At 39.8% G+C, this 27,934-nt stretch overlaps 1 protein-coding gene across 8 annotated transcripts in view; it reads left to right on the forward strand.

Annotated features, from left to right (window-relative positions):
* Positions 1-27,934, forward strand: part of ZNF330 (zinc finger protein 330) — a 118,210-nt gene that overhangs the window by 51,601 nt on the left and 38,675 nt on the right. For 7 of the 8 annotated variants that reach the window (XM_057310087.1, XM_057310085.1, XM_057310089.1 and 4 more), the window contains one exon: positions 107-27,666. The gene's annotated coding sequence lies outside the window, so the exon portion shown is untranslated. The remainder of the gene's footprint in view (positions 1-106; positions 27,667-27,934) is intronic. The other variant, XM_057310090.1, reaches the window with a different exon arrangement.

Here is a 27,934-nt window from a genome sequence, read left to right on the forward strand (position 1 = left end):
CTTGAAAATGTATTTGGAGTTACTTGCAGAAAGATGAACATAGTAGTGTTATATTTAAGCGTGGGGAAAAACTTTTTGAGTGGGTACTTCTTCTTGTGCTTCCCAGCGCACATTCACCCTCTGTGCACCTGCTGCTTCTGAATCTCTATGGACTGGTGATGGTGACCCTACTTTAGCTCTGGAGGCGATGCCCATGATCCAGACTTCGAGAATCAGGCTATCCAATTGCCCTGGCCGCCATGATTGCTTCAGGAGGGGGAGCATGACCCATTCAAGCCAAAACTATAAAACAAGAGTTTCAGTAGGATTTCTGGGAAGGATCATCTCTCTTCCACGCTGGATATAATGCTGAGAAAAGTGTGGAGCTGCCACCATTATCTACCATGTGAAGCTCATGACAGAAGCCACACATGGGAGGTAAGAACCAAGTGATGGAAACTCAGTCCCAGGGACGTCATTTGAATCCTCAAAATCACCATGTTTGAAGACAAACAGAGGTAACTCTGGACTTTTCAGGGTACGTAAATTAAGAGATTTTGTTTTTGTGAACTGGTTTGCAAAGGGTGGTCTATCACTTGCAACTCTGGGGTCCTAACTGATTCAGAGCTAATGGTGCAACAATTTAAAAATGGACACGTAAAGCTTGGCATAGCTACTCCATAGCTTGTAGGTGGTCACTACAAGTTATTCTCATGCAGACTGTATCACAACATGGACAGAGACAGGATATACAAAATGCAGCCAATCCTCATTACTGGTGGATTCCATATTTACACATTTGCTGACTTCCAAAAATTTCTTTGTAATTCCCAAATCAATACCTGCAGCTCTTTTGCAGTCATCCATGGCCACGTGTGGAGTGGAGACCCTGTCAAGTTGCCTGTTGCACATTTCCCAGCCCAGCTCGAGCCCGACGGTGCTCTGCCATCTTGGTTCAGCGCTCCTGCTCTCAACACGTGCTCTTCCTAAAGTTAGTTTAGTGACATGGTTTCTACATTTGGGTGCTTTTTCTTGAAGCTTTTACTATTTCAAAGGGCCCCTGAGTGTGCTGGGGAAGCACGGTCTACTGTTCTTCAGCACAAGAGAGCTGTGATGTGCCTTAGGGAGAAAATACATGTGTTAGATAAACTTGGTTCAGGCATGAGTTCTAGTGCTCTTGGCTGTGAGTCCAATGTTAGCAAGTCGACAATATATATTGAATAAGGTATCTTTAGACAGAAATAGACATAAAACATGGTTATCTATGGTTGGTGAAAATGTTATGACCAGAGGCTTACAGGAACTTAGGTTCCTGTATTTCCCCAAGGACTGAAGTTTGGTATTAAAACTTAATAGAATATCATTACAATCAATAACTGAATATAGGTAAAAAGTACACTCAACAGGAAAAGATTGGGAAAAAGGTGAATTGAAATGACAGTGGTTGTTGTTAGAGTGATAGGAATGTAAATTTTTAAATCTTTCTCCTGGTTTTCAAATGTTTAAAAATAAGATAATAACACTATGGTGAAAGACATATTGTACATTAAAAAAACCCACAGAAATCAAGAAAACCAACAAAACAATGCAAAAAACACCTTGGGCATTTTATTCAGAGCCAGTTTAAAGCAATATATTAAAATTAGTTCATTACTTTAGAGTCTCGCTTGATTTAAACATACAACCGCCCCCCCCCCACATACTAAAATCATTGTTATAACTCAATTTGATTGTCCACTTAAATCACCCAATTTGGCTCTTAATGATTTTTTTTCCTCCCAAATCAAATTTACATCTAAGAAATGTGTCAAAGCTCTAAATGTATAGATTGTAATAATTAGAGCATTAGAAAGGATGCTGGGATTTATTTCATCCAACTTCCCATTCAATATAAATCTCTTTACAGCATCCCCAAAAGAAAAGCATCCAATTTTTAAAATGTTTTCTATTAAAAAATGTACTACAAAATAATCTTTCTGGTCAGTTATAACTATTACGAATATTTCTTGTATTTATCCATATTCCCATCCAGTCTATCCTTCCCAACTGCAGAGACTAAATCAAATCCTTTTTATAGAATGGAGATTTTAAATAGCATAAGAGAGCCACCACGTTACTCCTGTGGCTTTTCTCCCCCTCTGGGTTCAATATCCCCAGGAATTTTACTCATTTTTCCTAAGAGTATTTCTCTACATCCTTTGTTGTCTTGCTCACCTCCCCACCCCCCCAACTTTCTTGAGCTCCAGCTTATTGATTTGCCTTTCTTGATTTGAAAGCAGGACTGAAGAAAATGCCAGATTTGCAGGCCCAGTAATACCACTGCCCCCACTGCACGTGGCATTTTCAACATAGGAAATCTGAAGTGGGGCTGAGAGTGTGGCTTCTGGAATGAGTACCCTGCCTCACAGTGTGACCACTGCAAAGGGCTAACACTCATTGTGAGGAATAGCAGCGTTCACTGGTAATTGCTAATTCAGTGTTTGCTACAACTTAATAGAACATTATTACCGTCAATAACTGAATATATGTAAAAAGTACACTCAAAAGGAAAAGATTGGGGAAAAGGTGAATTGAAATAACAGTGGTTGTTATTAGAGTGATAGGAATGTAAATTTTTTAGTCTTTTCCCTGCTTTTCAATTAAGAATCAATTTAGAGGCACAGCTCATATTTCTTGTGTTTTAAGCTTTTCATCTCTATTTGCTAGTTCTTTCTCTAACTTTCATCAATAATATATTCAAACAAATTATTCCATTTCAATCCCACTCGACCTTTTTATTTTTAGGTTCTGCTCTGTCCACTTTTATGGAAGTTGTAGATTTCTTTAACAGTGGTGTTTATATAAGCTGTAATTAAAACTTTTTCAAATTATTAGAAGTACTTTTGTCATAGTACATAGTGAAAAAGTTTTCTGAAGATTTATTTATTTATTTTTAAAGATTTTATTTATTTGAGAGAGAGAATGAGAGAGAGAGCAAGTGAGAGGGGGGAGGAGAGGGAGAAGCAGACTCCCCATTGAGCAGGCAGCCTGATAGAGGACTTGATCCTGGAATTCTGGGATCATGACCTGAGCCGAAGGCAGTCGCTTAACCAACTGAGCCACCCAGGCACCCCAAGATTTATTTTTTATTTGAAAGAGAGCAAGAGGAGGACGGGGGGTGGGTGGTGGGGGGAGAGGAGGGGCAGAGGGAGAGGCAGACTCCCCGCTGAGCAGGGAGTCCATGCTGGGCTCAATCCCAGGATCCTGAGATCATGACCTGAGATGCAGGCAGACACTTAACCAACTGAGCCACCCAGGTGCCCTGTACATAGTGAAAATTTTTTGTTCTGGGTTTGTTACCCTTTTTTTTCATACCATATTTTTATTTCACACACATAGTGCCAATGTTTTCATCTGTTAAAGCTGCTGATGATATAATGCAATTTTTAATTCTTCTAACACTAGTCACTTAATAATAAAAAAATCATCTATAGGATACTGGATGATACAGAGGAGTATGCAAAGATTTTTGTTAATTGTGCTCTAAAAAATCTTTGTGCATCCAGCTAGCCCTAGTGGTAAATTATGTATTTTAGATTTTTCTTACAAATAATCTTATTGTTGAATAAAACACCTGTCTTAATATGATGTCTACAATTTAGTTATATATTTTATCAAAATCATAATAATTTTGGATTTAGGAATAGAAGCATGAACATTGCTTTACATTTTTATTTCTATACCCTTTTCAACTCAATTATTTCTTAGTTCACTTTAATAAAAGAGGATAATTTTACCCATCAAAATTCATTGAAAAGAAATATCTCTCAATTTCTTTTTTTCTTTTCTGCCTTTATATTAGCTATAAAATATTCCTAACTATCTTCTGTGTAAATATTCACCCCACCATTATTCATTTACCTATCTCCTCCATTCATATTTCCATGATGATTTATATCCCATAATTCCACAGACATTTATTGGTAAAGAACCGATTAGGACAGAGTATATAAGCCGGGGATTGTATAGCTTGATATTTAGAAGGGAAATTTGATTCATTTGATTTCCATGTTGTGGAAAATATTTGGATTGTTGGCCAGTGTTTCTGGTTCTACTTTTTCTGGACACACGGGGTTGGGGCATAGGGGTGGGAAAGGCATTGTATTTCTATGCTCCCTCAAGGTTTGGTAAGATCTTGTGACTCCTTTGGCCAATAAAATGTGAGTAGAGGTACCATGTGATGCTTTGGGGCAAAAGTACTTAGCTACCCTTATCCTTGTGAGACTGCCTAGCAAGCGCATTCATTTCCTGCTTTGTGATCTTGGGTGCTGTGAGTGTTGGTCTGCAAACTGGCTCCCATACACCGAGAACAAGGAGAGAATGAGAGAGGTAGACCACTCCAGATTGGTTGGTGGCAGGTTTCATAAGCAAGGGGACTTAGGTATGAGGCTTGTCTTCTGCCACCGTAAGACAAGCAGATCTCTGCCCATGCCCGCTAGAGTCTTAGAAGTTTATGTAGAGCCTTCACTGGGTTCAGCTGGGTATACTGCCCACATGCTCTCAGTAGCACATTGCTGTCTCAAGGCTGCATTTTTGAAAATAGCTCCCACTGTGGGAAAGGTGGACAGAGTGCACATTCCAAGACAAGGGAGGGGCTGGGGAGGTTCTGATTGCCTCTCCCAGCTTGGGGGTCAACTAACTAGCAGTCACCTCCACTTGATGACCTCCCTCAACAATGAGATGAAGGCGGTCAGCAAAGCTGAGATCATGCATCCAGGACAGACGGCGAAAGACTTTGGGTGAGTAACACGTTTACTGTGCTAAGCCCTTGATATTTTAGAATTTATGTTACCACAGCATAAACTAGCCAATCCTGACTGAAGTACATGGCTGCCATTTTTTGTTTTAATTTGTCTGTACCTTAACCGGCAGTCATTCCAATTTCTCCATACCTATCTTTGACTGGTTTTTGATAATCAGTTGTCTTTTTTTTTTCCTAAGGAGTGTGAAGTTTGGGAACCTGTCTTTACCTTCTCAAATGAAATGGACTAGACATAGTGTCCAGCTACAATGCTTCCTAATCCATTTGTGTTGGTTCTAACAAGAACATTTTTTTAAGCATAGGGAGGCCATTTCCCCATTTGTTTGATTTTATGGAGGAACACAATGCACTATAGCAATAGTGAATGGGACACCAACCAGAGAGTAGAAAAGAACTATAGAACTGCTGAAAAAATTGAAAACCATTAGCAAACAGCATGCTTGTCTAGCTTTGATAAAAATGACTGAGGATTTGACGTTCTCTCTTTTCTAGAAATCTTTGTTCTTGAATAAGTGAGTGAAGAAGTACTAGTTTGATGTGCAGACTTCCTTAAAATTCTTTTTCCTTGGACACTTATTTTATACTATAATCCTTGTACTAAAGTGGCCTCTGGAAAGAAGAATTCAAGGTACTATATGGAGGAGGAGGGGACACAGTGGTTCATTTAACTTGAATGCTTATCAGGTCTTTGGAAATCTTAGCCTGGCACTCCCCGAGCAAGGAAAGGATAATTTCTGATGGAGAATCAGGGACATATGAAAATTCTGAAAAAAAAAAAAATCCATTTATAAAATACATTTGATCCATTTATAAAATACACTCATCCAAAGCAAATTCATTTAGAGTCTAAATGAGGCTTGAATTGATCCAACAAAGAATGTACAGTAGTTGCAGTGCCAGATCTCAAATGCAGAGTGCTGGGCAGTGCTTTAATCTGCGGGGGCTGTCATTATATATTGTAATCACCATGATGGCACCTGCTCATTAGGAATTCATTGCGTGCTCATGTGGCTATAATGCACTTCCATTTGTATTCAGAAACAATTTAGCATTGGAGACTTAAAAGTCATTTGATCAATCTTGTGTGGAGCTCTTGTTTTTACTCCAGGCAAATTAATGTGAAGATCATTGTAACATATTAAACAGATTTAATTGTTCATTGATCAAGCAGTAACTCTGAAATGCACAAACTTTAAGATGTAATATTTCCTCAAATTTCGAAGGTGTGAAAAAATGTTATTTTCCTAGTTAGACCGAGTGACAAAGACGGAGGAAGATGAACATTGAAATATATGTAAAACTTATTAATTCCTTTTTTTGACATGAGATTACTTTGGTTTGGGAATACAAAGGGTGTATTATATATGTATGGCTTGCTCATAAAATCATAGTTTCTTATATATTCAAGAGATGATTTTTTTTGAAGATTAGCTTTTTCCTTTATTTTAATGCATTTTAAATGATTTCAACAGGTGCTTCAAGCTGTTGAACTTGGGAATTTAGTATCTGTTCGCATTTTTGCCAAGCTATGTGAAGCTGTCAAAACTTGAGAATAGATATCATCAAAGTAATAGTAAAACATAGGAAATAATGATGGGAACTGGGCTTTTGTGAACTTCACTATGTCATGCAATAGAGAAAGCACTTATTTTCAGAGAAGAGGCTGAAGGACAGAAAAAGAGAAATCCCTCCCCTCTCAAACTTACTACATGCAAATGTTACCACATGAAATTCTTCTAAACATTCTTGTTTTATGAATAAGAATATGATCTTTATCGATAGATTCTACTTCATCCTCTTAAATTTTTAATAGTTCCAAACGTCTGTAAATCATGTGTGGAATTGCAACCCCTTGGAGGAGATCATTGTAATGATCTAGCACAATCCCCTCATCATACTGGTGAGGAAGCTGAAACCTAGTTATCAAATTAAAAAGTATTTTTACTGTCAAGACCTTACAGAAAGAAGAGTACTAAAGAATGACATTACTAGGAACAATTTAATGATCTGAATATTTATTTCATAGTAATCTAAGTGCTCCAATCTCGAATGGAACCATTTTAAGGTCCTATAATTATTTTAGGTTTTCTTATTTTTTTTTTTTTAGAAGGACGGGGAGAGAGAGAATCTTTTTTTTTTTTTTCCTGTTAGAGAGAGAGAGAGAGAGAGAGAGAGAAAGAATCTTAAGCAGGCTCCATGCCCAGTGCAGAGCCTGGTTCAGGGCTCAGTCTCAGAACCCTGAGATCATGACCTGAGCCGAAATCAAGAGTCAGATGCTTAACTGACGGAGCCACTCAGGTGCCCCAAGGTTTTCTTAGTCTTAATTTGCATGGTTACTCTAAAAGAAACCAGATTACTGAGTGAACACTGAGGATTGAAACAAGCATGCAGCTTTACTCACTCATTTATTTATTGACAATTATCTTTTGAGAACAAATAGAAGACTAGGTATTATTCTAGATGCTTGGGATATATTAGTGCTTATACAAACAAAAAGTTCAGCTCTTGTAGGGGAAGACAGACAATAAATAATAAACATAATAAATAAGTTGGAAGCTAGAAGGTGGTTGTGCTATGGGAAATAATAGAGAATTGGAAGCATGGGGTGGGGGTTAGTGAAAGCTGGTTGCATCTTTCAATATGGTGGTCAAGGTGAAACTTTAGAAAGGTGACCTATGAGCAAAAATCTGAAGGCAGGGAGGGAGTTAGCCAAGTGGAAATCTGGTGGAAGTGCATTCCAGGCAGAGAGAGGGAACAGCTAGCATGAAGTTCTAAGGTGAGACTGTGTTCGGTGAATTAGACAAATAGAAAGGAAGTCAGTGTGGGGTGGAGGAAGAAATAGGGATCCGAGGAGGAGAGACTGACAGAGGGTCAGACCACATGGGACCGTGTAAAGAATTTGGTTCACTGTGAATGAAATAGATTTGCCTGGGGGAGTGGCATAATCTGGTACGGTGTTCTTAAAAGATCCTTTTGGCCATGTTGATGAGAACCTCATCTTTAAGTGGAGCTTTATCTTCATATACAGGCTTCCTTAAAACCTATTTCCTTTGAGCTCTTTCGTGTTGTTCCTCTGTCACCTGTGCGTTCGCTTGACGTGAAAGACTTGGAGTATTTTATGACTCTTCTCAATTCAAGGCTCCTCCTGTTCCCAGACCAGCAAACCCTCTCCTGCCCTGCTTTGCCATGTGCGCCACACCTGTGTGGCTCCTGGCTTTGGTCACAATGGCTGGGCCTCTCTCGCTTCTCTTCCCACTGGGAGCATTGTTTTTAGCCGTCCAAGGGCTCTACGAATAGCTACTCTATGTCTGAGATTCCCACACATGTGCCAATGGCTTTGAGAAAGTTAAAAACAAAATCCGCCATGTTCTACTTTTCAGACTTGTTGTTGTTCTCCGTTACATCATTTTAAAAGTTATTTTTTTTTCCACTTTGGGGAATCTGTGTTCCTTTTAATAGGAAAATGGTTATTTCCACGGGTCTCTCCTCTAAAATACACACAAGTTCTATCCCAGTACGTGGGTCTTTTCTAAAGATTTTTTTGTGAACCCCTAAGAGAGAGATATACTACGTATGACAAAGCAAACTTCTTGGAAATTCTCCCTTCTCCAAAGTTCTGCTGATTATAGCAGTTGCTGAGTACTCATCTCTGTCTTTCCTCTTGCCCCTCTTTTCTATTTCTTTGTCTTGGTCTTGTACTCTCTTTCTGTATGTCTCTTTCCAGGATCATAGTTTTTTCTCTTCTGGGTAGCATCATGTAGGGTCTATGTAGAGAAGTCCAGTCCTCTCTCATCGCATCCAGTTTGTCCTCACCCTTACACCTGCAGCAAAATGAAGCATCTTTCTCAGTATCTATTCTCCTTAGGAGGTGGGAGGAAGATGGGTGTATAAATGTCTATAATTTCATATGTTTTGTCCTGGTCCCATAATTTTTATTTTTATTTTTCTAATTATAAAGGCAGCATATTTTCAATGTTGAACATTAGAAAATAGAGACACACAGTCCCCAGCAAAAAAAAAAAAAAAAAAATTTCATAATCCTGTCACCCAGTGATAACTTCAACACATTTTTTTGTATTTTTCCAAGATTTGTGTGTGTGTGTATGTGCATTTTTTTAACAAAAATGGATTCCTCCTATGCCTAAATTTGTAATCTTATTAAATGTAATATATCATGCCTAAATCCATGTCAGTTAACAAATGTTTCTTTATTAACAATGTTTTAATGATTTAATAATATTTTATTATATGAATGCACTATTATTTATTTACTCATTACCAGATACATAGATATTTAGATGGTATTGTAGATAATGTTTCCCATATCCTAAATTTTTCTTTAGAGTAAATGTCTAGAATGTGTATTTTAGGGTGAAAAATATACACATTTTTATATTTTTGGGTGTATGTTGTCACGTTGTGCTGAGAGTGATAATACCAATTCTTCCATTCTCACCCAGCTCTTCCTCTCCTTCCAAACCCTCTTCAATACAGAATTTTATTTTTTTAAAAAAATGATTGCAAATAATAACATACACACAAGTTGCATATTATTATTGGTTTACCTTTTTGATTGCTTGGATCATTAATGAAATAAAAATATGTCAACAGCCTTCAGGTTTCATCTTGGACATCCTTTTTTCTCCTGGAAAGAGTTTCTGACCCCTCCAGTTTGGGTTGACTCTTTCCCGTGTCTTCCCATAGAGCACTGTACTTTGAGTACCACATTCTAATCTCTGATTTACTCTTCTTTTTGCTTCACTGGACTTTAAGTTCTGTGACAATAGGTATCCTGCTGTCTTGCTCATCACATGCCAGTAACTGACACATCATAGCATCTAAAGAAGTCATTGTTAGTCAAACCCCAAACCATGATTTTTTTTTTTTTTGCTTTGTTTTTTAAAAAATAGGCTATACATTATTGAAGTGTGTTTGCATGTCTGTGTGTCTGGGAACCATGATTTTTAATTTTTTTTTCTTTTTACAGATTTATTTATTTATTTGAGAGAGAGAAAGAGCGAGCATAAAGGGGAGGGGCAGAGGCAGAGGGAGAGAGAGAATTTCAAGCAAATTCCATGCTGAGTGCAGAGCCCACTGTGGGCTTGATCCCACAACCCTGAGATCATGACCTGAGCCAAACTCAGAAGTCGGACACCCAACTGACTAAGCCACCCAGGAGACTCTGGAAACCATGATTTTTTATAATCAGTGGTGAATATCTTCTTCCCCTTGTTAATGAACATATGTTTTACTTAACTATTTTAAAAGCAAAACATGAGCTTTTTTTTTTTTTTTCTTCCTCTAATTTCCAGAGACTAGAAACAAATATGCACATATTTGCTCTGGAATATGGATGGGTGGATGGATGGATGGATGGATGGATGGATAGCTAAAAGGAAGTTCTTTGTATTGTCTGCTCTATTTCTAATCCCTTGAAATCTACTTAGCTGGTTGAGAATGTACCCCCACCCTTTAGACTGAAATTTGACATAAAAACACCCAAACAAAGCAAAACACAGGTAAAGAGGAAACTAAGTAAAGAGTGTTTGGTACCTCAAAATGGATTCTCCTCTACTTTATAAATTAATTCAAACTTGGAGTTCTACCTTTGGGTTGGTTTTCAGGGAATCCTTGTTTTTTCGAGTTATCTAGATATTACGTGTTGTCCTGTCCTAAATGAATAATGAGAAAAAGGGATGTCTGTATTGAAAACTCCAGATCTTAACCTTTTTCTACCATATATTCCAGAAATTTCCAACTGAGTTTCTACAAAAATCTATTCTAAGCCTCAAATGATTGGTTACTTTATTAATAGATACTTCAAATTAAATTTTTTTAAAGATTTTATTTATTTATTCAACAGAGATAGAGACAGCCAGCGAGAGAGGGAACACAAACAGGGGGAGTGGGAGAGGAAGAAGCAGGCTCATAGCAGAGAAGCCTGATGCGGGGCTCGATCCCGGAACGCCGGGATCACGCCCTGAGCCGAAGGCAGACGCTTAACCACTGTGCCACCCAGGTGCCCCTCAAATTAATTTTTATATAGCAGATATGCTGTTTGGCTTAGCTAAATTAATAAAATTTATTATTATTCAAACATTAATTAAGAGGTAAATGATGTTCATAATTTTAATATAACTGTTGGGAAAGCAGAGAAATGGTCTTGGTAAAAGTTCAAATGAGTTTTGATTATTTAGATATCTTTGTTCAACTAATGTGAATACAGTAGGAAGGGAACAGATTTAGAAGACTTATAGTTATCTCAATTACTGGTAAAACAACTACCGAAGGACATTTGCTTGTGTGACAGCAATATAAATAATCTTCTATTAAAATAAATTTTTGAACATAATGAAAGTATGTTGGGGATTAAGAGTTGGATGTGAAGCACTAAAGGAAAGAGCTTGAAATAACTCAGAGATAATGTTTTTAATTTGTCCCTACTTCTAATTTTTAGGCTGGGCAACGGCCAAAGCTCATACATAGTCTAAGTATAAATAGCACAATTGCCTGGTGTGTGGATTGTTAAAAAGAGAAGACTCTGTTCTCCTGGAGATCTGTTTATTTTTTCAGTTAACAAAGAGTGAAAGTCCTCTTCTGACTTTTTTGCTTGGGTGACTAGATTAAAAAGTATGCCATTTATGTTTGGTACATTTAATTAAATGTTTGGCTTGAGCTTATAAGGAACTTCTATTTATTTTAGTGACTTCAGACTGCAATAGATCATTAAAAATTCCATTAGAGATTGTTGTTGACGTTCTGATTTTTAAAAAGTTTATCTAACAGGATAAAGCTTCTCTATTACCAAAGTTTTGACTCTCCTTTCATATATTTTTGCACTTGGTGAATGTCTTAATCTTATCATCTCTTAGTGGTTTCCTGATTTTGTACTTTGTGACTCAGATAATGCTATTTAATCAGTGGGCCTGACTAATAAACCCAAGCTGATGCTCACTAATATCTCAGCATAAACAGATTTGAATGAATGTGCTATCAATCTTTTGTCAGCACATTGCTTTTTTTGTGCAATTGCCCATATAGTTATTGCCCATTTTATGTTGTAAGCTTCGGGAAAATGAGAAGTGTGTCTGTGCAACTTGATCTGAAAAGTTATTAATAACATATGAAGCCTGGTTAGATTAAATAATGATGACAATAATGATATTAGTAACAATTTTAACAATTAAATAAAAAACCTATTTATTTCACTCCTGCTTTATGCCTGGCACTGTGCTAAAAATTATATACACATTATCTGTGTGAGATTATTATGTGGATTTTATTTTATTTTTATTTTTTAAAAAGATTTTATTTATTTATTCGACAGAGTGAGAGATAGCCAGCAAGAGAGGGAACACAAGCAGGGGGAGTGGGAGAGGAAGAAGCAGGCTCCCAGTGGAGGAGCCTGTTGCGGGGCTCGATCCCAGAACGGCGGGATCACTCCCTGGGCCAAAGGCAGATGCTTAATAACTGAGCCACCCAGGCACCCCTATTATCTGGATTTTACACATGAGATATTTGAGGTTCCAGGAGGTTAAATAATTTGCTGAAGATTCAGAGTTATTAAATGTTAGAAATAAAAAGCAACCCACTTTACTCCAGGGATCATAATATGCTATTACATGTATTGTTACTGCTAGATAGTTGAATGACAGACATCTATACTGTCAGGTGTGTTGTGTCTTAACTGAATTCCTATCATGATAGAGCAGTGCTTCTCAGACTTGAATGTAAGCAACTAGTTACAATGTAGATTCTGATTCAATGGGTCTAGAGTGAGGGCCTGAGGGCCTGCATTTCCAGCAAGCTCCCAGTGATGCCAGTGTTGGAGGCAAATGAACCACCGCTTTGGGAAGCAAGCTCTAGAGCAGAGATGCCCAACATGATTGGGCAGGAATAGTAGGAAACATGCCCTTCAGCTGTTCATTGAAAGCATTCAGAAGTTTTCAGCCTACAGAATTTTTCTCTTCCTAGAAGAATCTCACATGCCGTTCTACACCTCCTAAAATCAGTGCCAAGGAGAGCCATGAATACTGGTGAACACCTGCTACATCCCTCACATAGTTCGGAATAGAATAGGATTGAAAATGACTGAGCCAGCCAGTTCAGAAGCTAGAATACTAAAAGCCAGTTTGAGGCCCAGGTGACAATGTCAATGCTAAGGCAGACGGGAAAGAAAACACAAAGACAGGGAGCTGAGTTAGGTGAAGAAGAGAGGCTAGAGGAGAAAGATGGGTGAACGTGGGGGGAAATAACCGATTATAGACGGCGGTGAGTGTTGGGAATGCACCAGAGATGGCCAGAAGGAGCCCATCTGACATCGTGGCAGAGCACACTGTCCTCATGTTGTCACGGGGCCTCTGATGATAGTTTTGACTCATGGCAATCTCCAAGAGAATATCCTATGTCCGTTAGTCTCTCCTATCCACTGGCAATTTCAGGATGAATATTCTGAGCTGGGTAAAAAATAATCTTTCACCTTCACTTTAAGCTTTGAAAGAACTCTTCTAGAATGATCTTGTCTTTATAACTTAGCTAATGCCTTTGTGTAATTGGAAAGAGTGAGATGAAGTAGAGGTCGTCAAATTCCATCAGTTACTTTGTTCTTGAGAAGTGGGTGTGTACATGTGTGCCCATGCAGACATATACACATCCCCGCCCACCTACACCCACACACACCACCTCTCCTTTCATATCAGCAGACTGTTGAAGAATGAAAGCTACATTTCTTCAGTTGTGTGTTAAACAAATCCCAGCTTTGCATTTATAATTCCTTGTTTGCAAAGACAATTAAGTGAATATACCTTGGCCAAGTTATAGAGGTAGATGCCAGATGGAATTATTATAGAGGGCACCAGGTAGCTTATGAAATATAAATGTTATTACAAGTTTGTTATTGCTTCTGCAAACCCTCTTGTAAAATAAAAACTTGCAGGAGGTTCTGGTAATATAGATAGTAACAAGGGAAAACTGTGGGTTAAAGGCACTATGGCTTACAAATAATGATGAAGACATGAACCCAGATTTTGAGGGTCACCAGCAAGGTTCTCATTTCAAAATGCATTAAGCCAATAGCAACCGCCCCAGACTTTTTTGATACAAGCCTTCTCAAATAATCTCCTGTTCATGTGCTCACATATGGAACAGCTGATTAACACACTGAAGCTGTCTAACTAAAACTTAAATAAATTTTCGGAAGAAAAAAATTCAAAACTGTGTTTTATGACTTAGTACACAGATAAATATATTAATATCATATATTTATATATGAAGATATTTTCTTCAACCTAAAAAGTTCATTTTCTTTTTTTTTTTTTAAAGATTTTGTTTATTTATTTGACAGAAATAGACAGCCAGTGAGAGAGGGAACACAAGCAGGGGGAGTGGGAGAGGAAGAAGCAGGCTCATAGCAGAAGAGCCTGATGTGGGGCTCAATCCCATAATGCCGGGATCACGCCCTGAGCCGAAGGCAGACGCTTAACGACTGAGCCACCCAGGCGCCCCTAAAAAGTTCATTTTCTATTTTAAAAGTAATGTAAACATTTTCATGAACCCCTCCAAAATATTGTGGACCCCTATGAACTGTGTCTACTGTGCCAAATGGATAAGTGGGCCCTGATTGGGTCTTCATTGAAGACTTCATGCTTTATTAATAGAAAAGATCCCTCTTCTGTTTACTGAAAACACACACACGCGCACACACACAAACACACACACACAAACACTGAAGCTCACTAAAGCCACCAGTGAGGATTTTATGCCACTGTATCTCTGATGGGAGTTTTCTAAGCCTTACAAGTGTGTTTACTCTCATCAGGTGTTTGGTATGTATGGTTCCATCTGGATGGAATCTGTGCGATCTATCTCAAAATTTCAAAGAGATTTCCTGAATTACTGATTCATTAATTTCCATATTTTCAACCTACTATCCATGCTGGTTTCCTCCTTAAGAAATTGCAAGCAAGTATTTTTTTAGCCTGGTAGTTTATGTGAAAGGTATCTAGAATCAGAGTCACACTTATTCCACTATTTAAAAGAATTTTTTATTTAAATTCCAGATTCACCACTTCCATACACCACCCAGTGCTCATCACAAGTGCCCTCTTTAATCCCCATCACTAGTTCATGAATCCCCCCTGCCCGCCTCCCCTCTGGTAAACATCAGACCTCTGTAGTTAAGAGTCTGTTTCTTGGTTTGCCTCCCCCACCCCGTCTTTGCCCCCACCTTTGCTTGTTTGTTTTGTTTCTTAAATTCCACATATGAACTTATTTCACTATTAATTGTTGCTCTGGACCTTATCACTTGGTGGCGAAAACTAGCAGGAATGACATAAGATTGTTCGCAACATTTATTGGTAATTACGGAGCCTTTAACTTTATGGAGAATAGATATCATGGTCCAGGCTTCACATACTTCTAATTAAACCCGAGTTACTGATGATTCTCCAGAAGTTGCATCTTAATAGCTTTAGCTGGTTGGGATCAGGTGTGACCTCTCTTAAGGATCAGAGATGAATTTAGTACCTTTTCTTTCAGATTTAATTCTAAACGACTTGCTTTGGGATTGGTTGGATTCATGTTCCCCACTGTACAGAATGTTTTTTTAAAGATTTTATTTATTTATTTGAAAGAGAGAGAGAGACAGAGATAGTGACAGGAGAAGCAGGGAGGAGAGGGAGAAGCAGGCTCCGCACTGAGCAGGGAGTCCGATGTGGGACTTGATCCCGGGGCCCTGGGATCATGACCTGAGCCGAAGGCAGACACTTAACCGACTGAGCCACCCAGGCCCCCCTACAGAATTAAATATAAGTACTTTATTGTCTTCTATATAGATGACATAGTTTGATTTATCCCAAATCATAAAGGACTTAAGATTCAACCAGTCTTTCTGTTGCACTATAAGGTCTGGAAAAGATGCATTTGAGATAAACTGGTTTAGAGTTTGAATTATGATTTTTAGAATATGTACTCTAGAAAATACTTTGTTTTTCTCTATCAGCTCTATATTGTTTGTATTGCTAGTCAATTTATGAAGTCCATCCATCACATTGCTTTCTCTATCGGGAGAACATTTCCTGACCAGGTTTATTATTTGATTGAAATTTTAAATTTTGTCCTAATGGATTGAATTATCATAATTTAAACTATTATGGTTATTAGCTTTCTAATTCTATCCTTAAGTGATAAAAGATAATCAATTCTGGTTTAGTGATAGTCTATTAAACACATGAAATGTGGGTTGAAATTAACATATTATTATTAGATACTAGTCTAAATTAGTATTTGGTGTTATTGATTTTATTCATTGTTTTCTGACTGAATAGCTTTATACAATTTTATTTAAAGTTTCATAATTTGAAAAATTCGGCTTGGGATGTTATATTTTCCTCATTTTTCTAGAGAATATATTTGTGAAAAGAAATATAGGAGTTTATATTTTTGTAGTAATGTTGGGCCTGGCTGAAGTTTTCATTTAAGTGGTGATTAATTTTTTCTTTCTGCCCCAATATGAAAATTGAAGAGCTTGCTTTCTTTCTTTCTTTCTTTCTTTCTCTTTTCTTTCTTTCTTTCTTTCTTTCTTTCTTTCTTTCTTTCTTTCTTTCTTTCTTTCTTTTTTATTAACTAAAGGCAAATTGATTCTCAAATAAAAAAACCAAAAACTCCAAATACACAAGGAGAACCTTTCTTCGTAGAGTTCCACTACTGATAAATAAAATTATATGAAATAAGAGATACAAGCCAATGAGTCTCCATTATAAATAGCTAAGTCTGAACTGGATCTTCATAAAACACTTCTGACTTTTTCTCACTTCTTCCAAAAAAAAAAAAATCCATCCCCATGTTTTTCTATAATTACTTTGTAGATATGTATTCACTCAAAATAAAGGCATATGGAATCAGAGAGCCATAACTTTTGAATCTTTAAGATGTATTATCTTTTAAAATACATATAATGATGTCAATGTAGACTGTTAAAGAAACTTCTTTGGGTTTTAAAGCAGTAAATTGGGAATGGAATCCTAGCTTCTTGAGTGAAATGCCATGAAGGGAAAAGTAATTTTCCTAAAACCTTTACACCCCCTGAGGCAGTTTGGTCCATGCAGGGGGCTGAGGGACATGGCACTAGCTGCGTTTTCCCTGTGCACTCAGTTCTACCCCTGGGAGATAGAGAAAGTATAAGACACAATCCCAGCTCCAGAGGAGTTTCCAATTTCAGTGAGAAGTCAAGATCAACACATACACATAGATACATACATACAACCGAGCCCCCCTTGAGGAAAAAGAATAAATTAAAAAAAAAAAACTACAAATACAGGATTGGGAACAAAAATGAATACTTACAACCAGAAAAGAAAATTCTGATAAATTATTGGAAACTTAGAGACTTGGGTGTCTTTTTTTCTGAGAACTTTCTAGGCAACTTACCAGAATTGCCTACATAGGGAAGCTTCCTGAGTTCAGCCAGCCTTTCCCTTCCCACCTGGAACATTCCACAGCTCTAGGGTTTCCCGGCCCTCACAAGAGCCTGCACAGATGAAGAACTCTGGGGTTTTAGTTTCACTGCCTTGCTACTCCCATCAGTCTGGGCAGACACCTAGTTCAAATAGCCATTAAGAAAACTGTAAAAGACACCAGCAACACCAAGGGATGTTAAACATTCAAAAAATATATTTGAAATTCTTTCTGCATTCGTCTATTTTTTTAAATGATCTCATTCAGCATCCAGTAATGTAGCAGAACAGGCAGAGTAGACGTTCCTTCTTTATATATAACGCTGGATTCTCCAAGTAGACTCCAATGGATTCTACCTATATCGTATTACCCAGAGTCCCCATCCGTGAAATCCCCGCATGTGTTCATTCCTTCAGTATTATATGCCTCGCACCGCTCTAGCTGCTGCAACTGAGGAATGCACGCGACAGATGAAGCCGCTGCTCTCACCAAGACACAAATATAGCATGTGCTGTGCGGTGAGTGACAAAGGAGAAACAGAGGACAGAAGATGACAGGGTCTAGGGCACTCAAGGAGAGCCTCTCTTTAAGGTGATGGTGAAATGAAAGTACAAGCAGGAAGGTATTTGCTAGAAGAGCATTCCAGTCAAAGGGATCAGAAAGTGCAAAGGCTCTGGGGTGAGCCACACTGAGTATCTTAGAAGTACAGCAAGGATGTCATTGTGTCTGGAGTGGAGAGGGAGAAGGAAAGAGGTGATGAGGTTAGGGAAGTAGCTAAGAACAAGGTGACGTAGGGCCTTGTAGGTCATGGTCAGGAATTGGGAGGGTACTGAGCAGAGGGATAACAGTATTCTGACTTGGGCTTCAGAAGGGCCACTGTGATGGCTGTGTTGGAGTGAGGACACCAGTGAGGAGGCCAGTACAAGAGAGTGCAGGTAAGAGACAGTGGAAGCTGAGAGTAGGGTTTTGCTAATTGGGGATGTTAAAACTTGGTTGGATTCTTTGTTCTCTAACATAGTGTCTGGAATCCTAGCTCAAAGAACACTTGCAACTTTTCTTTCTTTCTTTCTTTCTTTCTTTCTTTCTTTCTTTCTTTCTTTCTTTCTTTTTAAGATTTTATTTATTTATTTGACAGAGAGAGAGAAAGAGAGCACACAAGTAGGGACAGCAGCAGAGGGAGAGAGAGAAGCAGGGAGCCCGATGTGGCGGTCGATCCCAGGACCCTGGGATCATGACCTGAGACGAAGGCAGACACTTAACCATCTGAGCCACCAGGCGCCCCTGATTCACAACTTTACAAGGGGTTAATTGAAGGAGCCCTACTCTCTGCTGCACAAGTGTTCATTCAAGTGCACGGTGGGCCACCTGCAGTAGGACCCCCTGTGGCTTTCGTTAAAATGAAGATTTCTTGGCCTTGCCCCAGACCTCCACGGGAGCTCTGGCAAAGGAGGTCCAGGAATCCGAAATTTTAACAACTCTTCGTGTAGATTCCTACGTAGGATAAATTTTGAACTACTGCCTGGTCCTTATAAAAAAGATAGTTGAGCCCTTGCAAAGGCTTGTGTCTCGTTAGACATTTTGAGTTCACACTTTAAATCCCTGCAGGCCAGAACTGAGAACATATTGTGAGCTTAATAATGAGAATTGTAAAAAAGCTCGCTGTTTTTGCCTGAATGCTCAATGTGGAATGCCTCCAGCAAACTGCCATATTTGAGCCTTATCAGGGGTTTCATGAAACTCTGTCATTTTTAGATTGATTTTCATTTTGCTGAACCTTCTGGGTAAACTTGATTTTTAGCCTTAGATTAGAGTTTATAAATACTAACAAATGGACCTAGAATTTTCTTAGGCTGTTTCTCTATGAGCCAAAAGTGTGAAGCTGTATGTTTAAGAGATGAGAAAGGAAATCTGGCATAGCTTTCTAAAGCTATTTTGCTTTCTTACATATGAACAAGCAAATATCCTCTATTAACAAACTATTAGTATAATAAAATAAATTTCCTTGGCTTCCAAAACAGAAGATGATGCTTTGAGATGACTGAAGCTTGAGATAACAGCTAACAGTTTTTTTTCTGTCTGGCTTTCTCTCCCTCTCCTCCGTTTCTTTATTGTTTTATACTTGATCATTTGTATAGGTTAGAGTGTATATTAAACTCTATTCACTGTACAATCTTTTGCCATGGCATTCGCTTGCACTGTAGTCAGGGTAGGAACGTCATTTTGTCTTCTGCGTTTTTCAGCATTATGCTTGTCCCTGAAACTGCGATGCTGATTGACTTTATAGTAAAGCATTATAAAACCATGCTATACTTCATATAACCATTTCTTTCCTGCTTGCCACTTGTATGTGAGTTTTTACAGTTTTATACTATAAAATAATGAAATATGACACTGCTCTAAACATCTTTATACATAGTACTTCATTTCCTTTGGGTCTGTTTTCTTAGGAAATGTTCCCAAATATAAGATTACTGGGCTAACATATAAGAGATTTTTAAAAAAATTGTAACTTATTGCCAGATTGTTTCTCAGAAAACTTAAACTGATATTCTATGCCATGCCAAGAATAATACTTCCTCTTCATCACAGCAATATAAAATTTAAGCACTTTAATTTTTTTTTTTTTTTGCCATTTTGATAGATGGGACTTACCCTATTATTTAAATCTTTTCATCATCTTTTCTACAGTTAAAATAGGATACTTATAAAATTGGGACATGAATTTAGGGCAGAGTCAGAGTGACAGCTTTCTTACAAATGGCTCCCTGGCTCAGCAGTGGTATTTATCAGTTTCTTTGGCCCGTTTTGCAAGACCCATCCTGACCTAACAAAAATTCCAGTTACTCTGGGGCTGTTGCTTTGTAGAGAAGTTCCGCTGCCGGGCAGAAGAGGGCACTCTTTGTTTGTACCAAGGAGGGACAAACCTGTGTGACCCATTTAGGGAGAGTGATCGCTGCCAGAGACAGCCCTTCACATTGAGGTTCGAGGACCATGGTGGTGGCGACCGCAGCTCACTCCATGCCTGATGCAGTCTGTTAAGTATTCGATTTGCTATTACTCACTGAGTTCTACAGAGTTCCAGCTGTCAAGATGGAGACCGCTGGAGTCATTTACCTCGCCGCCACCAAGGCCTTGTCACCCCAGCAGGTGTCTGTCTCACAATGGTGTGCTGGTTTGTTCTGTGCAGTCATCAGAATGTCTGGTGGTACTAAACAGAAGAAAGTCTTGAAAGAATTCTGTGGGCCAGAACTTGACTGGGCCGATAGATTATTCTGTTTGTATAGTTGTATTTCCTTCGCTCCAATTAGAGCATTATAAACTCTTTTTTAAATGAGATTCTTGGGACTGGCATGGAGACTTTGTAAACTGTGATGGCCCTTTGCTGTGTTTTATCAGCTGTGAGCAGAGGGTTGGGATAAAGGAAGGGGCCAAGAATCTTCTTGACCCTATAGGAGGGGTGGGGCGGGGAAAGTTCCACCCAGTTGGGTGGGCCGTGGAAAGCGTCTTTGTAACTGAAGAGCCTCACATCTGTTCTTGTCCCCCCAACATCCACTCTAGATTCTAAAGTACACATTAGATGATGTTACTCCCCTGCTGAAAGCTTTCCAATGGACCCCCCTCCAATGCAGTTGGAATAAAATCCAAAGTCCCTACTTTCCCTCATTAGGCCCCTTTTAAAATTTTATTTATTTATTTGACAGTGTGAGCACAAACAGGGGAAGCAGGAGGCAGAAGGAGAAGCAGACTCCCCACTGAACAGGGAGCCTGATGTGGGGCTCAGTCCCAGGACCCTGAGATCATGACCTGAGCTGAAGGCAGATGCTTAACGACTGAGCCAACAGGTACCCCTTATTAGGCCCTTCTATACTCTGACTTCTGCCCCCATGACCTTATCTCCTACTCACCCTCGTGGTCCACTCTATTCCACCCACACTGGCCTCATTCTGCCACTAAACACATCAAGCATCTACTTGAGACCCTGGAGGGCTCTGAACTGTGTCCTCGGACTTATATGGCCTGATAAGGTTAAGAGAGGCTGCACTGAGTGTGACTGGGGCCAGGAATTTGAAAGAACAATAAAAGGCCCAAGTGCTTATGTGGTAGAGCTTGGATGGCCTGCTTCCGGGGATGTACCGATGTTTTCCTGGACCAGATGTGGGCCAGAGGGGAGAGACGTCATCTTGAGACTCACACAGGAGCAAAGACTCCTCAGACAAAAGAGGCTGGTGTGGACTGCAGGATGCAAAATAGCCGGGGAAGGAGTTCAAAACCAGGAAAATTTCAGGGCAGAGCTATCCCAACATGGAAATCTCTGAGACTACAAAAGAGCCTCATTTAGAAGAGAGACAGCTCAACGTCTGCTGACCCAGTAGGAACTTTACCGTCTGCCAGGCCCTCAAAGTCCAAAGAAACCTCCCAGTCAAATCAGAACCATTCTAGCTCCTCATCTCCCCCCACCTCTTCTGTCTCCCACCCCTGCCTCTGTGCAAGCAGAACAAAGTGTGAGAGCAGGTGGGCAGAGCAAGTTAGAGCAGGGACGGGACCCACCACTCCTCATCCCCCAGCCCCGTGAGCTGAGGGAGGGGAAGGATTAAATGCTAAGATAAAAAGAGATGTTGAGATGCTTGGTATCTGTAAAAGATTGGATCTTCAAATTACTGAACTGAGACTGTTTTACACAAAAGTGAGCAAAAAGGCTCTTTCATCTCAGAGCTTCCAGGAAGGCAAGGATTCCCCCAAACCTTGATTCAGTCACAGAGTGCCCCCACTGCATAGTGGATAGAGCTGGGTTCTCAATCTTGACTTTACATTAGCGTCACCAGGGAACTTTCAAAAATCCCAAGGCCCATGGCATGTCTTGGATCTTTGAGGGTAGGGCCCAAGCATCAGAATCTTTAAAGCTTCCCATGTGATTTCAATGTGCAACCAAACAGAGAGAAAATAAAGTTGCATTTTGATCATTATCAAGAGACTGTTCCCTATACTGGCAATACTTTTGTTTTGTTTATGTGTTAATTTCAGGGTCTTTATAATCCTTGAACTTCTTCAAGAGCTGATGTATAAACTACAGATTTAAAAGTAAATTTTAAACTTTACCTAACTCTACAAAAGAGACTTTAAAATAAATATATAGGGGCAAGGGTTTATTATACACAAGAATGTAAACTGTGTCCTACATTGAGTTGTGAGACGGCTGTCTACAACCCAAACTATTAAAGTTGAAAAATGCATGAGGACTTTATAAATATTACCGGTACAATGTGATGCATTCTTGATTAACATTTTTGATGGGACATATACTCTAATTTACCAATATATATCCAGCTTGATTAAGATTTGAATATCACAGGGCTTAAGGAACATTGCAGAAAGTTTTGGTTGGGTTTGATCGTCTTGCTTCAATACCAAGACGATGAACCTTGAAGAAAATTGTAGCTTGGCAGAAAAGGCAAAATCCTCACTTGTGATTTTTTGTGTGATTTTTTTTTTTTTTCATACAAATCTTCTTCCTTGTGGTGTTTATTGAGTCCCAAAAGCCAAGTGTTTGGACGGCCTGCCTCAGAGTCACTTTGGGAGTCTGTTAAAAGTATTGATTTCCTGGCCTAACCCAGACCTCCAGAACAACCTTTCTGTGGGTGAAGTGTGGGCAGCAATCTTTTAACAACGGCTCCCGGGTGGTTCTGATGCCCAGCCAAGTTTGGGCAGCATTGGCAAATGCCATCTGATAATGAGACCTTAGACTAAGTATAAAACCCACAGTGGGGAGAGATAAGTTCTCAATTAGGAAGCAAACTACTAGCTGTTAAAAAGAAGTGTGAGCGATTGTGTGCTGTGTTTTTGCAGAGCTGGCCACCTGCGGTGCCATCTGAAAGATTCCTTAGCAAATAGTTTAAGTCATTTTAGGGCCTTTGGGAGAGTGTCCTGTATTTTCAGTGGGTTGGAGTCGGAGTCATATGGAAAATGTCCACAAAGTTTTCTTCATTGGGTTGCTTGTTAAAACAACTATTTAGGGAAAGAGGAAAGAGGAAGCAGCCTGCTCTCTTATGTGGGTTCAGTCATCTTAAAGGACATGAAATTGCTCATGTCTTCCATGAATTTTTCACCATCATTCAACCCCATGTGGCACAGGGAAGGAGGAATAGGCTGAGAGGCCGGGCAGTTATGAAATGAAATCCTGGTGCAGCTATGTGAATTTAGCCAAGTTCCATAACCTCTCTGAGCATCAGTGAATTCATCAGTCAAGTTAGAGTTAACTCCTCGTTGGTTTTGTGAGTGAACCCATTTAAGTGTGCATTCACCCAGTACTGAATACTTTCTATAAATGTTTGTCCCTTGCTCCTGGGGTACAGCAGGTGCTCACTGAATAATAGCCAGAGAGGTCCAGCCAGTACATTGCACAGGCTAAAATGTTTCTGGAAATGTTCTGACTTAGAGAGAAATGGGATTCCCGAAAGTCATTTCAAGGAGTATTTTATGTGGTTGGAAGAAATTCTTTCGTGAGGGGTCTGGAATGGCAGGGGAATGGAGGAGGGGTGCCGATGGGTAAGACTCTGCATCCTTCTGTGCCCGAGACAGTCCCAGTGGCTACCTGTTGTAATAGCACCCCCTTTTATTCTCAGAGGTGGCCCAGGCTAGAAGCCAAATCATATGATCATCCTATTCAAATATCATGTTCAATGGCCACTGAAACATTCTTGGGGCAGAGGGTTTCCTGCAGAGCTTTGGTGGTCCTGGTTGGAATGTGCAAGCCCAGGGCTGGAAGGGTGCTGCTTGGATCCTCAGGAGAGGCTGGGCATTGCCTCTGGCATGTTTCTCCATGTAGAACTCGGTCCTTTTTCTAAAACACGTTAAACAAAAATAGTAGTCTTTGAAGAAGCGCTGACAGAACCACGGCTCAGGCTGGTCCAGCTGGAACTACATATACCTATCACCTCCATGATAAGGTGGGAGAATCATTTATCAGGAAGAGAAATGGACTAAGAACCAGGAAGTCCAGGCTTTAGTCTTCATAACTATTTAAGCTGTATCAGATTCATGTTTCTCAGTACTTCTAGCTGTTGTCATTGTACATGTCTCTCATAGGCTCTTGCTACCTTCTGATTAGCCATATGCTGGACATGAGATCACATGATTTGGTAAGTAAGTTTTTTAAAAAAAGTCCTGAGTGATGATCCAAGGGTCTCTCCTGTGAGTTGTAGTGAGTGCATTTTGAGCCATCTTTTAGCAGCTCGGAGGTTGCTCTACTCCTTCCTTCAAGAATTTCCCCAATACTGGAGGCTGCTAGGTAAGTGTGGCCTTGGCTGTATTGGTAAGGCGTGGCTGCAGTTTAAAGCTGCTCTACATTCTGGCAGAGCGCCAGGAATAGAGACGTGTGGCCTCTCCTCTTTTCTATCCGTGCTCACTCCTTTGATAATCTCTTCTGGTCTCATGGATTCCATGTCCTCTCCATTTGGATGACTCCCAAATTTGCATCCTCCGTGTGGACTCTAGATCTGTATACACCAGATGCATATTGGACTTTTCCTTTTTGGTGTCTAACGGGCATTTCAAAATATGTCCAAAATTAAACTCTTAGACTTCTCTAAATCTGTTTTTCCTGGAGTCTTCTCCAGCTCACTAGCTGGGAATTCCATTTTTCCAGTTGCACAGGCAAAAAGTCTTAGAGTCATCATTGCTGCCTTTCACTCATACTACATTCATTATGTCAGAAGACCTATCCGTTTTACCTTCAAAATATGTCCACAATTCAACCACTTTGTGTTGTCTCCACTGCTGCTGCTTTGGTCTAAGCCAGCCTCATGTCCTGTCTAGATTATTTCAGTAGTCTCCCAATTGAGACTGGCTCCCATCCCCACCTTTTTTTCATTCTTGGTCCTATTATAGTCAGTTGCAGCCAGAGCGATCGTGTTAAATATAACTCAGATCATGTTACTTTTCCTCTTTCTTTTATTCTTTCTTTCTTTCCTTCTTTCTTTTTTTCTCTTTCTTTCTTCCTCTTTCTTTCTTTTTGTCTGTCAAACTCCTCCAATGATTTCACAGTTCACTCAGAGTAAAAGCCAGAGCCCTTCCCATGACCTAAGAGATGCTATTCAATGCATTCTCCAACCCCCTCCACTATCCCACCTCTGTAAGATCATCGAGCAAGAGACAATTCTCTTGTTCTGCTCTGGCTGCATCGGCCTCCTTGCTGTTCATAGAACACAAACATGTACACCCACTCCCTGCCTCCTGCCAGGCAGGCTTCCACCCTGGTCATTGCCCTTGACCTCTCCTCTGTCTGGAATGTCTTTCTCAGAGATATCCATTTGGCTCGTTCCCCTCAGTTCCTTTATGCCCTTACTCAACTGGTTCCTTCCCACTAAGGCCCTGGCCTCACCTCCCCCTGTAGTCCCTTCCTTCTCTCCTCTTTCCCTTCCTGGCTTTATTGTGCCTCTCAGCACTGATCACCATTTGACATACTTAGTGTTTTACTTATTTTATCTTTTCTTTTTTAATTGCCTGTGTTCCTCAACTTGAATGTAAACTCTGAGCAAGTGGGGTTTTTTTTACTGCTTCTCAATCTTTTCCGATAACTGTGAACAGTTATCTAATCTAGAAGAATATCTAACCCAGTCCTTCCTCCAATGTATTTGCTGAAGAAATGAACCAAGGAATAAATGAAATAATGAGCCCTGTTGATGTCAACTGAGACTGACTGAGCAAGGCCTCAACAAATTTTACCACCATTTTTTTTTCTACTTAGAGTTATGTTAAAATAAAGGATCTGCAAGCATTCTCCTTCTGACTAGCCCAACCTTTCTTTTTGGGTGGGTTCAAAGCTCTTTCTAGTATCATTAATCTATGTGTTATGTTTTGGTATGAGAAGTGTCAGGGAGCCAATAGAAAGGAACACTTTTCTTTCTTTTTTTTCTTGGTAGAAACTTCGATCTGGTTCTCTAAGTAAGCAGGGACTGTGAGCCCTCTGGAAGCATTTTGGTGTTCCACTTGCTGTCTTTGTCATGAAAACATGAGGTGGGTTGGTTCTGTTGCCTTGGGCAAAAAGTGCACGACTCCCCTTGTGGCGTTTCTGCGGCAGCAAAAATCTCTTGTCTTCCCTTGGTTTGGGAACTCTGGAGAGAATGATGGATTAATTTGGATAAGGGGCGCAGGGGCTGTTTGAAAAGGAAGGAACTGAGTCTCTAACTTAGAGGTCAGCAAACATTTTTCTGAAAAAGCCAGATAGTAAATATTTTAGACTTGAGGGGCCCTGTGATTTCTATTACAATAGCTCAAGAAGCAACGTGGCTATTGTAATGCCAAGGCAGCCATAAACAATACTTAAGTGAATAAGCACGGCTGTATTCCAATAAGACTCTGTTTATAGACAATGAAATTTGAAATTCACATAATTTTCCCACATCACTAAATAGTGTTCTTCTTTTGATATACATTATTTAACCATTAAAAAATGTGAACACCAGGTGCCTGGGTGGCCCAGTCGGTTGATCATCAGGTCATGGCCTCAGGGTCCTGGGATCGAGCCCTGAGTCAGGCTCCCTGCTCAGTGCGGAGTCTGCTTCTTCCTCTGCCTGCTGCTCCCTGCTCGTGATCGCTCGCTCTCTCTCTCTCTCCTCTCTCTCTCGCATGCTCTCTCTCTCTCTCAAATAAATAAAATCTTTAAATAAATAAATAATGTGAAAGCCTTTTTTAGCTCGTGAGTCATACTGAAGTAGATAATGGGCCAGAATTGACTGACCCACAGGACTGTAGTTTGTTGACATTTGCTCCTGAATTCTTGATTGCCAAGATAGAGGACAGCCCAAGGGTTCCCTTGGCTGAGGGAGGACTTGTTCCAGCACACACGAAACAGTGTTGTGCTTTGAAAAACATTGGCCAATGTTCGTGCACTAGAGAGAGAACTGTAACCTTGGGGTCTACGTGTGGGGTAACCTTATAGGTCATGCGGGGGTTTGGCGGCCTTGGTGGGAAGGCTGCCATAGATTACACTCCGGGTAATGGATCAATGATCAGTAAGCACTGGTGGTCTGATCATGCATCCCAGTGTCTCATACTCATTTGGCAGATGGACTAACCCCTTTTGAAATCAGTGAGCCTCCAGGATCTTTATATGATTTGTGTTGGGGCTGGTGAGAGTTCTCCAGAGGGACTTACTGGGCTTCCTGCCAATGTGATTATATAGCATCAAGCCAACTCTGGGTAACTCAAGCTGGTGAAAAGGATCATACTCGTTATACTTATTTCTCTTTAGTCCCCAGGGTCCCACAGCATGGCATCTCCTGAAAGCTTCATAAATAATAAATTGAAGTTTACGATTTCTGAGATTAAAATTTCTGAGATTAAAAAAAAAGGGACAAGTGTGTATTGATCTACCATGTTCCAGCATGGTGCTATGGGCCATCACCTTTGTTACCTGCTTTCATCTTCCCCAGAAGGTAGATATCTTTATTTACAGGAGATGAGTAACCTGTCCAATGTCTTACGGCTAAAGGGTGGTGGCGCCTATTTCTGAACCCAGACCTCTCCGCCTCCTTACACCTCCGTTGCATTTTGGGAGATGAGCATCACCCATTCTTTGCGTAACACAAGATGAAGAAAAGTGTATTGGCGTAGATCTTTTTCAAGCCCCCTCACTGTCATTAAAACTCTAATCAAAATCCATCTCCCTGATACCTGGCTCTTTTTCTACTCATACTCTTTAGT

Source organism: Ursus arctos, unplaced genomic scaffold (assembly GCF_023065955.2).
Source record: "Ursus arctos isolate Adak ecotype North America unplaced genomic scaffold, UrsArc2.0 scaffold_11, whole genome shotgun sequence".
Lineage (NCBI taxonomy): Eukaryota > Metazoa > Chordata > Mammalia > Carnivora > Ursidae > Ursus > Ursus arctos.